Here is a 12,037-nt window from a genome sequence, read left to right as displayed (position 1 = left end):
GAATATAAAGAACTTTATATTCATTATTTGAATATACTGCCTGTAAGCAGCATTAATTTTTGTTATTCTAAAAGAGAACCTGAAGAAAAGAGAAAAACAGCCAAGGTGTTTGTTAGGAGGAGACAATGCTGATTGACTTACAATGGCTCCCTTATAACGCTTTGTCAGTGACCAACCTGGGTAATGATGGCTAGAAGAAGAGGCCAGGTAACATTTACTTGATAAAACAGAGTGTGCTGAATGACTGACTTATCCTAGACATGACTGTGTACAGGGATAAGATAAGTGGGTCCAGCCCTCAGAGCATCCATATTTCCGTAGGGGAGACAGACCCAGCAACTAAAAAATAACAGCAGTCTGATATTGCAGGTCATCCTGTCTCTTCCTCTCTGAGTTTCATAGTGGATATAAACACAAGAAGGCAGGGGCAAGGTTAGGAGAGGGGCTAGGGTGGGTGCAAAAATTAGGCATTCTTGAGCCAGCTTTTCAATGTAAATTGTATAATGCTCAGCTGTCATATCCAGCAGTCATGGGGGCAGAGTAGACATTTTTTTTTTTAAAGGATCAGCAACAATAATAAATAGTTAAAAGAAATTGAAATCTTTCCTACCATCTCTCCCAAAAAGACCAAGTTGTTATGGTTTCTGTTTTAAGAAGGTGAGTAGGAGAGAGAGGGTTGAGGGTGTGTGGTACTTGAATAAACACAAAATAACTTCTTTTTCCTCATCTTACATCCAAGTTCTCTACTACTGCAACTCTTCAAAGGCTTCACTTCCATGCTCCGAACTTATTTCCAAAATTGGCCTCTATGAATCCAATTGATGCAGACTCTCTTTTTCCTGCCTCTGTCTACCCCAGCTCAACTCTTTATTGTGTAAGTTGATTTCACCTTCCATGAGTCTTTCCTTTGTTATTGGTTCTCCCACTCCCTAGATTTTGTACAATCAGTGGCCCAGAGCTGATCAAGCTAGTCAGTACCTTTCCTACTTGGGAACATGGGCAGAGAGAGAAGAAGACTGGCCTGGAATTCTTCTTAGAGGTAGAGACAGGGAAAGAGGCTACATGCATTTAATGTAGGGAGGAGGCAAGAGAACTAAATGTTAAATCAAGCTATATTCAGAGACTGCAATATACTGATTGATTAGCCCTATGGCAAGACCATGAGGAAACCTATAGAACAAAGAAAGATTGTTAACAAACCATTTACCCAGCCTTCGATCCATAGGGAAAACAGGAAAACAGAGTCTTTAAATTACACCCTCCACAAAATAAACATGATCATTCTTTCTATAGTTAAAACCGAGGGGAACCTATGGATCAGAGGCTGTGAATTGCTAACAGGCTTTCTTGCCACACACCCCTTTCTTTCTTGCTACATATCCTCACTTTCACACTGTATACCCATACCATCAAAGGTAAATAGGTAGGTAAAGTCTTACAACTGTAATTCATAGAAACTAAGACTAATATATAAACTGAATTCCCTGATCACTTGGGGGTCCCTATCATTGTTCCTCCCTCCCTGCCCCCCCCCCCCACTTTCAGTGCAGGGCTTGATCTCCCCTCAACTCAGGGGAATTTGCCCTGTCCTGAATCACATTGACTAATTTTTTTGTTTGTTTTTTAGGCTAGGCAACCCTTGGTTGACCTCACAAATTACAAGGACCTTGTCAGCTTACAATCCCTTATTTGTAAATTTTATTTTTTACACCTATAGCACCTGGTTTTCCTAGGTGGTATCCCATCCAAGTATAACCAGGCCCGACTCTGCTTAGCTTCCGAGATCAGACGAGATCGGACTTGTTCAGGGTAGCATGGCCATAGACTGATGAATGATTTTTGATCATGTTTTAAAGAATGATTAGGAGTGAACCTTAAAAGAAATTTGACTGAATTTCCCACATTAACTGGTAATATGTGTGTACACAGCCTGCCTTAGTTTGAACTGTAAGATTGTACTAGTACTTTAGTCTATTATTACATTGACAATGCCCTCCGGTGACATACAACTAGGAATCCACCTGTAGTGGAAGAAAGTTTAGGTTTATCAATAAATTCCAGTGAGGGCAACTTGACTGAATGGGGAATTGTGGGGTGTCTCAGCAAGGCAATGTTAGAAAGGACTTATTAAAGGATTTGAGTTTATCCTTGATGATTTTGGAGAGGGTTCAAGAAGCAGGGTTTTATTGCAGATTCCATGCTGTCAGGAAGCAAAAGTAATTCTATGATTGGGTGTAATTCTCTAGAAGGCACAGAAACATACCCACACAGTGCCTTAGTCACGTACCCAGCAAGCCCCTTGCTGCCCAAAGCCATAGTTTAAAAATATCAAGGAAAAGAGTCTCTTTACTAATTTTTTTTTGGAAGTCTTTTTAGATAATCCTCATTTCACCTCTTTTCCTATAAATATAAAGTTAAATTGTGCTTTTTTCTTAGTCCAATGAGACTCGTCACACAATGCAGTATCTAGTCTTTCACTGAGTGTCTTTCTATTTTTAATTTTTGAAAGCCATTCCAAAAAGTAATGAATTGACTTCATGGGCCTGGATATAGTTTGTCTCCAGACACAATTTGATGGCTTATTGGTAAGTTTGTGGTCAGCTGGAAAGTAAATGAATTACTTGACCAGGGCCTCATCTTTCAGGGCTTGTCCATTTAAGACAGCTGTGTGACTTTTTTGTCACCTTGAAGACTTCGACACAACTAATGCTACATATAGTTCATTTTTATCTGTCATTTCAGCATCTCTCCACTTGAGTCAAATATTTGTTTGTGAAATTTTCCTTTTGCGCTTACTTTATTTGGTTATGATCTGGATCCTTTAAACACCAGACTGCCAACTTAATTCTCCTCGGCATATGGTTGTCCTTTAACGAAAATACACATTACGCTTTCCACAAATAGACTGTAATTGGGTGGTGTGCACTGTACAAATCTTGACCTCCTCCTGAACTCAACGGCCAGCATGACTTGCATGTCTTTGCCAAGGTTGCCTCACACAGTTCTGTTATTCTGTGACTTCTGGCTATTGGGGAAAACTGGTTCTTGAGGAGGTTTCAGTACATCTGTCACCTCATATCCCCAGAGGATTATTAGCTAGACACAGTCCTCTCAAGAGTTCAAAGCTTCCCTAGGCTCGTCGGTAGACTTAGAGAGAGGTCAACAGTCTCTTAAATTTTTGTATATGCTTTTGCCATTTAATAGATGCTAAGTACTTTGGCATCTTTTAAATAACAGACTAAGAAGATTTCATAATTCTCTTATCGTTAGCCTTTTTACCAATAAATCTATCCCCATGTGACACTAGATGATTCTTTCTGGACTCTTAGTGAGATTCCTTTCTAAAACTGTAAGGATATCATTTGCAACCAGGTCCTTGATAAATACTGGAGGCCAGAACTGCTTGGCACACATACTTGGCTTCCTTGAATCCTTTGGGTTTTGTAACTAAAACCAGAGTTTATCTAGCTTACAGCCTTCAGCGGAAATCAAAAAGAACCTACAGGCATCAGTCTTAGGACGGGCTAAAGCTTCTGAAATCTGAGGGTTCTAACTGCTCCTCCAGTGTGAAGATAAAATATTGAATATACCAAGGGACAGTGGTCAGACCACATATAAAGATAGATTGTTGACCCACAATCTGTAGTGACTATTCCAGAAAGACAGATGATGGCTCTAACAGGTCTTCCAGTGTGAAGAGATTTTCACACCCCCCAAGGAGGCAGCAGGACTCTGCTCAGTTTACTGTCATTTCTACCCGTAAACCCTAGGGCCAGCTATGGACAAGGAAGGATATTCTCTTATAGGTATTCTGGAGGGAATGGTTGTAACACAGAGGGCTTCTGCAGTGTAGACATGCTTTGTTCTTGGAGCATACCATGAGAATCCTGCTGCTGAGACTTGAAAGGGATGCCCTTAAACTAAAATCCATCCCCCCCCAAAAAAACAAAAAAAACCCTCCCCTATATTACCTAGCAGGATCAGTCTAATGAAGTAATGATGTTAACTAACCATGAATCTGTTAACTCTGGATAAATGTTTTAGTAATTAAAATGCACCTGGGAGAATGGAATTTGTACAGGATCAGCAATTTGTAAGAAAAAGTTTTGCATTCTGGAGACATATGAGGGATAAAAGGAGTGCTATAGTAAATATTTTTAGATTACTAATTTGTGTTGACCTAGATAAGGAGAGTTTTTTCTCTTGAAGAGAAGACTCTCATTTCTTTTCCTTTTTCCCTCTGCTTCAACTGTGCCCCCTTATCACAGACCTTTCCCCATACAGGTTTCACATACTTGTTGCACAAAGAGGGGACAGGTCCATCAGTAGTTATGTTGCTGCAGGTTTTCTCCTTGTTCTTGTCTCATACCCAGGAAATATGTCTGATAGGTTAAAGAAATGTGAAACTCTCAGGAAAATTACAAAACAAGCATGTTTGTCTTTAGTGATTCCCAGCCTCTGGTAAGCCTAGCCTTGCCCTGGCTCTCCAGGGGGAAAACTTTACCCTACCTACTCCTGTCTGTTGCTGTGACCATATCCCTTCCTCCATAAAAGGAGCATCCTATGCCCATTGTTTTCAGAACCCTACATTTCCATTTCTAAAATAACAAGTGGCTAGACTTATGACTAGTGGGTGCTAGATTACCCATTGAATTTTTGTTACCCAAGTTTAGTGTGTTTTAACATGATATGGAGAGAGCACTCCAGGGGCGGCTGTCTAATTTCATGATGTGCAGGATGAACTGGACATGACAAACTGCTAGAGGTGATCAGGCATGGGTCAGTCTGAAGAGGGAGATAATCACCAACCAAATAATTATACTAATATCTAAGAGTTAATGTAAGTATTCAAGTGAAAACAAATGTAATATGCCTTGCATGTAATAAATCTCTGTGTGATGAACGGGTATAGGAAGTACTGTCATGTTCATTGTTCTTCACTGGATTCATGATGAATGGAAAACCCACTCTCTTACTTGAGAAATACTTCAAAAGACCCTGATTTTTTTACTTCACAAATTGATAAACTTTCTCCATACTGTTAAACAGTAATCTATCTCGATTTATTAGTTTTTGGGTTTTGCTCCTTCAAATAATTGTATAGACCTCCTTCCACACTGCAGCACAGAAAAACTAAGCTATTTGCTTATTTGGACCATACCTAGATGGAAATATGTAAAACAGTTATACTGTGTTTATGGGGATGTGAGCACTCTGAGGACTGAAATTTTGTCCATTTCTTTTTCCCACAGCTGTATTCCCAGAGTTTAGAACAGCATCTGGCATGTAGCAGGCAATGAATTTTTACTGAATGAATGAATGAATGGGACCATAGACACAAATGAACACCCTTGTCTTTGTAGAATTACTCTAAGTAGAGCTGTAAGAAGCTTGTTAAGTTTGCTGTTCTTGATTAAGTGAGTTAATGCAAGTGAATGATTGAATGTTCTTTACCAAGTGAATGCCCATTAAAGAATTTTGAAAACTGTAAAGCACTACAGAAATAGAGGGTGTAACTTTTATTTCCTTTTGGGTAAGTGGTTGGAAAAAAAAAGTTCTATAGGAAACAATATCAGGCTTTTTAAGTTTGTTCTGAGTTTATTTAAAGAAAATTCATGTAAGCAATAACTAGAGCACTGTATTCTATTTGAAAATTGAATAGTTTCCAAGAAGTAAAATGTGAGGAAAATCTGACTTCTCTGATAGTTTGCTGAGTGTGTGGCAGATGTGTTTGTAATTCAGCATAATTGTTTTTCCACCAAAAGCCAAAACTAATCTTTTAACAGCTTCTTACCACATTAGCCTCAGTCTTTCACTATCAATTCCATCTGAAGAGTTAGTTCTGTCTGTTTAAGGAAAGCAGAATGACATTCACCTAGGTGTTCCAGGGAGATGCAGGCAGCTAGTTAGATCACTGTCCTCTATTCTTAACTTGATGCATTGAGTGTTATCCTAGCAACCAGCTAAAGTCCACAACAGCTTGAAACCACCTCTGACTGTTGAGCCTCTACTCCACATGTAGTTCGTTTTTAAAACCTTGTTATCGGTGTAAATTGAGGTCTTGCTTTCTGTAGATATCCCCACAATGTTCAGTAGCCTACTTGGAGAAGAAGGAATTGTACATTGTAATACTGATAATATACAATTGGTGATGGAGTTATTTATTGTGCTTATCCATCACTAATTATAAAATATGATTTATTTAGAAGTGAAACCTTTTAAGCAAACTATATTAAGTTCTCTCGTTTGGAGAGAACTATATCTTTGTGCTACATTTAAAAAAAAATATTATACCTTCCTTCTTTATCTTTATTTCTATGGCTTCTGGTTTTTTTTGTTGTTGTTGTTTATTTGTTTTTAGAACTAAGTATAACTTTTTCTTTAAACCCCTAACTGAATAAAAATAATTACTCAAATGGTTATTGACCACAAGCTTCCTTTGTAGGAATATGATTCTATATCATTAGTAATTATTAGAACTTAGTTTCCAAGCTTTTCCCAAAGATATATCTTGAGATTTTTTTCAGGGAATCTGACCTATTTCTGATGACATTAAGAGAAATTTAATGAATGTTCTAGCCTAGGAATGTTTTCCCCTTCGGATCATTTAACCACTTATTACACTTGGAGAGTGAGAATTGTGAGAATATTAGCAAAAAACAGAGTAGAGACCAAAGAAGATCTCCTGGACAAAGATCCTCCAGGTTTACCCTGTGAATATGTTAGGCTGCTGTCTGGTAAAAGGATAAGAGAAAACCTGGACCCATTGCCTTGAACAATAAGGAGGTTACATTCCAGGCATAATGTTTGGGCTCTGTCTTTGCTTCTCTCTGACCTCTTTGCTCTACCATCCATGAGGGTTAGCTTTATTCTTGGGCTGGTAATGACAGGCTGCAACAATCACCTCCAGACATGACTGTTCCCAGTGTGGGGCTCTTTTTTTAAGGGTGTGATCATCCCATGAAACCCCTTGTAAGCTGTCTTGGTGAGTGAGTAGCCAAAATTGCATAATAAGTCTACTCCCAAATCAGTCAATGGCAAGGAGGATGGAATTGCCATGGAAGGTTGATGAAGCCTTTGGCTTTTTGGAAGACACAGGTTATCCAAATAAAATCGGGGTTTAGTGTAGATGAATAAGAACTTTAGCTATGCCCTTGGGGTAATGTCAAGGGCAGTCTTTTGAAAGACGAGAACTATAAATCGGGTTCTTGACTTGTTCCAGGTGTATGTGTCCAAAAGACACAAAACAGTCTCTTAAATATTTATAGTAAAGGGGTATTGGGCAAGACACTGAAACATGGGGATTATAGAGATGAAGTAAATTTATAGTTTTGGTCATGCCATCCAGAAGAGAATTCTAATTCTGAAAAGTTTAACAGCTCCATCTGTCTTCCAGTTAGCAAACCAGTAAATAAGACAAGTAAAGGAAAAGCTCTTTGGTGGTTAGGGGTGTTAATCAAATTAGCGCCAATAGAGCTTCTGAGTTAGTGTAAAGTTTCATCTAATTTTCCAATCACCATCCCCCACTATTTGTTTAAAAAGTGTTGTTAAATACTTACCTGCAAATGATTCTGTTCTAAGTAATGAAGTAGATCAATTAAATGATAATTTAATTGAAAAAAAAATCCACTTCTAGTTTGCCTCCAATGAAGGGTAAAGTGGGCTGTTGAGGTGGGCTGGAGAGATGGCATGTCTGGGTACTGATTTGTAATTTTGCAAGTCATAAAGATTGCAAGTTACAGAGCTGCTTGAAGTCCTCTCCTCAAACTGCTGTTAGAGAAATCACCTCTTCAGTGGTAAACTACTCGATGTCTTTTATTGTATCCTTATGATTTGTTGCATGCAATTAATATATTATTTTTTCAGGTTTTATTCTTAATTTTTATTTTTAAATTCTATTGGGATTCTTTATTTTTATTTTGTGAGAAAACATATGAGGGAAGTGTTTTAACTGATAGTGAAAATTAATTTTATTAAATATTTCTGCTCATGAGAACCTTTTTTGGAAAAATGAAAGAAATTGAAAGGGCTTTTGGTGAAATTCAATTGAATACAGGTCCCCAGATAGAAAATTAGTACTTTCTGAGGTATCTTTTTATAATTTTTGAAAGAAAGGGACCGGGATGAGTGGGAGGGAAGAGCGTAGCTTTGCAATTGACCAGTTCTAAAAAGGCTGAAAAAGAAATGTTTTTCTTTCGTGTGAGTATCTGGCAAAATCTTACTTAATACCTTTCAGGTATAGAGAACTGTCAGCATGAAAAAAAAAAGAGTAACTTAAATTTTCTTCTTCATTTTGTAACTAATATAATATAGCTTCCTTTTAATTTGGCAGCAGGCTATATATAGATTATAGATTAGTGAAGAAAATGATTGGCGCAAAGTCTTACTCAACAGATAGTCATTGTACATCTGTGAAAACTCTGGTTCAAAGCCATTCCAAACTGGTATTTTTCCTAATGCTTCTTAATTTAGTTTTTATTTTCTTTCAGTGTATGTCTTCTATAAAATGTCTCAAAAACCCTAAAATGGACCCCTACAAATGACTCAAAATCTGGAAAATATGCTTTCCTGGCCAATTCTGGTTCGCCTCACTAGTGTTTTGAAGACTTTCTATGTTAAGTGTAAACATTCATATACCAAATTCCATGGGGCCTTCATCATTTTTAATGTGAAAAGAATCTGGTTTTGGTTTCTTTAGTCCTTTGTGGCCAAATTGGGTCCAGAAGATGAAACTGTGGACCTTCACTTTCTAACTAAACAAAGCATTGCAAATGGAGAGGAAATGTGTGGAGATCCTGTGCAATCAAATCTCCAAGGTATGCTTTCTTTGCAACAAAGAGATCTATTTAATACACGAGAGAAACACTGCCCTCTCATCTTAAAACACCAAGAGCAGGAAGTAATTTCAGAGGCTCAAAGTCTGGTTTTATTTGAGATCTGCTTAGAACAGTAGACCTGTATGAAAAGATGTAATGGCTCACCCCTTGCCGTGTGACTGTAATCACAGCCGGTTTTGTGAAAGCCACTCAGGTGAGTAAAAAAACCATTTTCATGTAGCCCATTTCAAGGCTTTGACATTATATCTGCATATTTATTACTTTTTCCAAGATAAGGGTTCTTAAATTGTGATATGTGGCTATCCAGAGTATCTATGAATGAGTTCAGGAAGCCCGTGGAACTCTCTGGAATTTTGAGTTCATTTTTCTCTGTAGGGAGATCTTAATTTGCACCAGATTCTGGAAAGAGTCAGTGATCATCCTCAAAAGTTAATTACCATTTCTTAAAGACTTAAATTCAAGACATTTTGAGCCTCTGTTTTAAGGTTTCTCTTTTTTTTTTTTAATAGAGTTGAGTACTGAATAATAGCTAGCATTAAGTGAATTCTGAATACACACACACACACACACACACACGTACATATAATATTTTTCTCCTAAAAAATTACATTTTAATTAAAGTTGTACATATTTTCATGGTCAGAGTTCTACAATGTTTGTTATAAATATACAATCTTTTCCTACCTTATTTCTTTTTTGCATAGGCAACCACTTTCAACTTTCTTAGCTCCTTCTTTTGGAATCTATCTCCATATTTCTAAGTAACGTGATTATAATTGAGAGTCTTAGTTTTTGTAGTATTAGCTATTGCCTATTGACTTTCCATTTACAGAAGAGGCTATAGCTCTCATAGCTCCCTTCTAAATAGGCCTAGGGTATTGCAGGTGTTTACACATGCAAGTATTCACACACACGCATCTACCCTTCCTATATTCTAATATATTTATATATTAATATTTCGTTCAATATTCATTGCTTATATTATTATTCTCACATAAATTTTATTCATAGCTAGATCACATAGTATACTATGATTATAGTTCTTATTTTATATAACTTTTTGTTTATTAATTTTTTAGTGTTCTAGAAAAATACCTCCAAAATAATTTTTTTTCTCATTTATTCCTAAACTCTCCTCTGGAGACATAGATATTTTTAAAATGTCCTTACCTATGAAGCTACCCATCACTATCATCATTTCTTGGAGAATAGCTCCTGGAGTCTTCTGTCATTGTCCTCCGGATCTGTTGCCCTTGGATTAGCTTTCATCATTAACTTGGACTCCTTTCATCTCTCTTCTGATTTCTTCACCTACTTGATGGATTTTTGGTTTCTTCTATCTTGGTTGGCTCCCTCATTTTATTAGAACATATTCTTTGATAACTTCCTAAGAAAAGTTGTGTGGATAAGAAGTTTTGAGAACTTAAATGTTTAAAAATGTTTTAATACTACCCTCACAATTGATTGCTAATTTGGCTTGTAGTGGAATTCCAGGTTGGAAAGCATTTTCCCTTAAAAGTTTTGGAAATATCTAAACATAGTATTTTATTGATAAAAAGTTAGTTTGGTGGATAGAAGATTATTGTGTAAAACAATGTTTCCCAAATACATTTTTTATAGATGGATATTAGTAACCTCTTGGTAAAATAACATATAAAATATCATTAGCAAAAGCATTTTTTGAATCTAGGCAGCAAAATAAAGTGATATGAAAAGTTTAGGTTCTTTCACTCCCATAAACATTAGTAAATATTAACTTCCACTGAGTAACAGTTTTGCTTAAACATCACAGGCTTGATTTATAGTGGTAATTGACAAATAGATGTTTTAAAAGTTTTCTCTAGTATAATTAACAAATGTCAAAGTAATTAAAATAACTGTCCTTCTATGTAATGTACTGAAATCATTTAATACTTTCTCTTGGTAAGAATGTGCATAATAACTCAAATGTAACATTATTAAAGTTCCTAAAGGTAAATGATAAAAACTTTTCTTAAAAACAAACCATATTACATTTGACCATTCATAATTATTTAATGGTAAAGTCATAGTATTGGTGAAAAACTGGAATATTTTTTTAAAGTAGTATCCCTTCAAAACTAGAATTTTTAACATTTGGGGGGGATCTGACCAAATATAAAGTAAAAACCACACCTCATCCTTAAATTAAACTTCCTTTCAATCTCTATATATCCCATTGATGAAAATGAAAATTAAAATAAACTAACATCCCCTGCTGTCTTTATTCCCATTAGTTCCCTTTGATATATCAATATTGGGGGACTAACTTCAAAGCATCAGTAGAAAGTTTGAAAAAAAAGCAAGCACTTTGAACATCAACTTCCATATTAATGTACTACAGTAAGATACATTAAAAAAAAGTGAAGATAAAGGCCACATTTTGCACACAGCGGGTGAAAATAAATAGCTTTGATCGTCAGCTTCAGCTGGCATTGATTTCAAATACATTTTATTCTTGTACAACACATGGAGAAATTTGTATTACTTAAAATGAAGGGAATGACAATGGGTAAGATGATGTAAACACAATAGAGCTATCATTGGTAATCACATTCCATCAGAAAATTATCCAAAAAGGGAATTGTGCAAGGTGAAAAGACCTGGTAGGTATTAGGGTTTCATTTGGCCAAAGCTACAAGGGAATCTCCGGTCTGGGATCTCGAAGACTTCATCCTCAAATGAACCTAATATCTGTTGCTAGGGCTGACCCTTCAAATAGTTTTTGAACAGGTTTATTAAGGCCTTTAAAACTGTCTTTAAAAAGAGAGAATATTATTTTCAAATTTAGTTAGCAAAAATAATCTTATGCTTTCACGTTATGGATAAGAATCTTAAAATCTTAAAATCCAATAATCTAATAACTGGAGCTTATAGGTTATTTTGATTATTCTCTGTACCACAGTATAATCAATATCAACTTTCTATGAATAAACATTTTAGGAGAAGACAATAAACTACAAATGGCTTGTAATGAGTTTGCTGTAATTGTGGTTTTAAAGTTATTTGGCGTCGGAATCCAGAGGACTTTAAAAAGATTTTTTTTTTTTTTAACAAACTACTTAACCATGACCATATATATCTCATTGTATGGGTTTCCACCGTTTTATTTGGTAAGAAGATAAATGCATAGTTGAATTATTTGTATTAAGTGGTAGCAGAGCAGTGTTAAGTGTTGTGCT

At 36.1% G+C, this 12,037-nt stretch overlaps 1 protein-coding gene and 1 pseudogene across 1 annotated transcript in view; one reads left to right on the top strand and one right to left on the bottom strand.

Annotated features, from left to right (window-relative positions):
• The window catches only part of COL21A1 (collagen type XXI alpha 1 chain), a 343,061-nt gene that overhangs the window by 31,943 nt on the left and 299,081 nt on the right, over positions 1-12,037 (top strand). The window lies entirely within an intron of this gene.
• Positions 1,709-1,826, bottom strand: LOC118604984 (annotated as a pseudogene).

The sequence above is a fragment of the Rousettus aegyptiacus genome, unplaced genomic scaffold (assembly GCF_014176215.1).
Source record: "Rousettus aegyptiacus isolate mRouAeg1 unplaced genomic scaffold, mRouAeg1.p scaffold_m13_p_1, whole genome shotgun sequence".
In the NCBI taxonomy this organism is placed as follows: domain Eukaryota; kingdom Metazoa; phylum Chordata; class Mammalia; order Chiroptera; family Pteropodidae; genus Rousettus; species Rousettus aegyptiacus.
The sequence above is the reverse complement of the archived record's forward strand: the minus strand, read 5'-3'. Positions and strand labels throughout refer to the sequence as shown.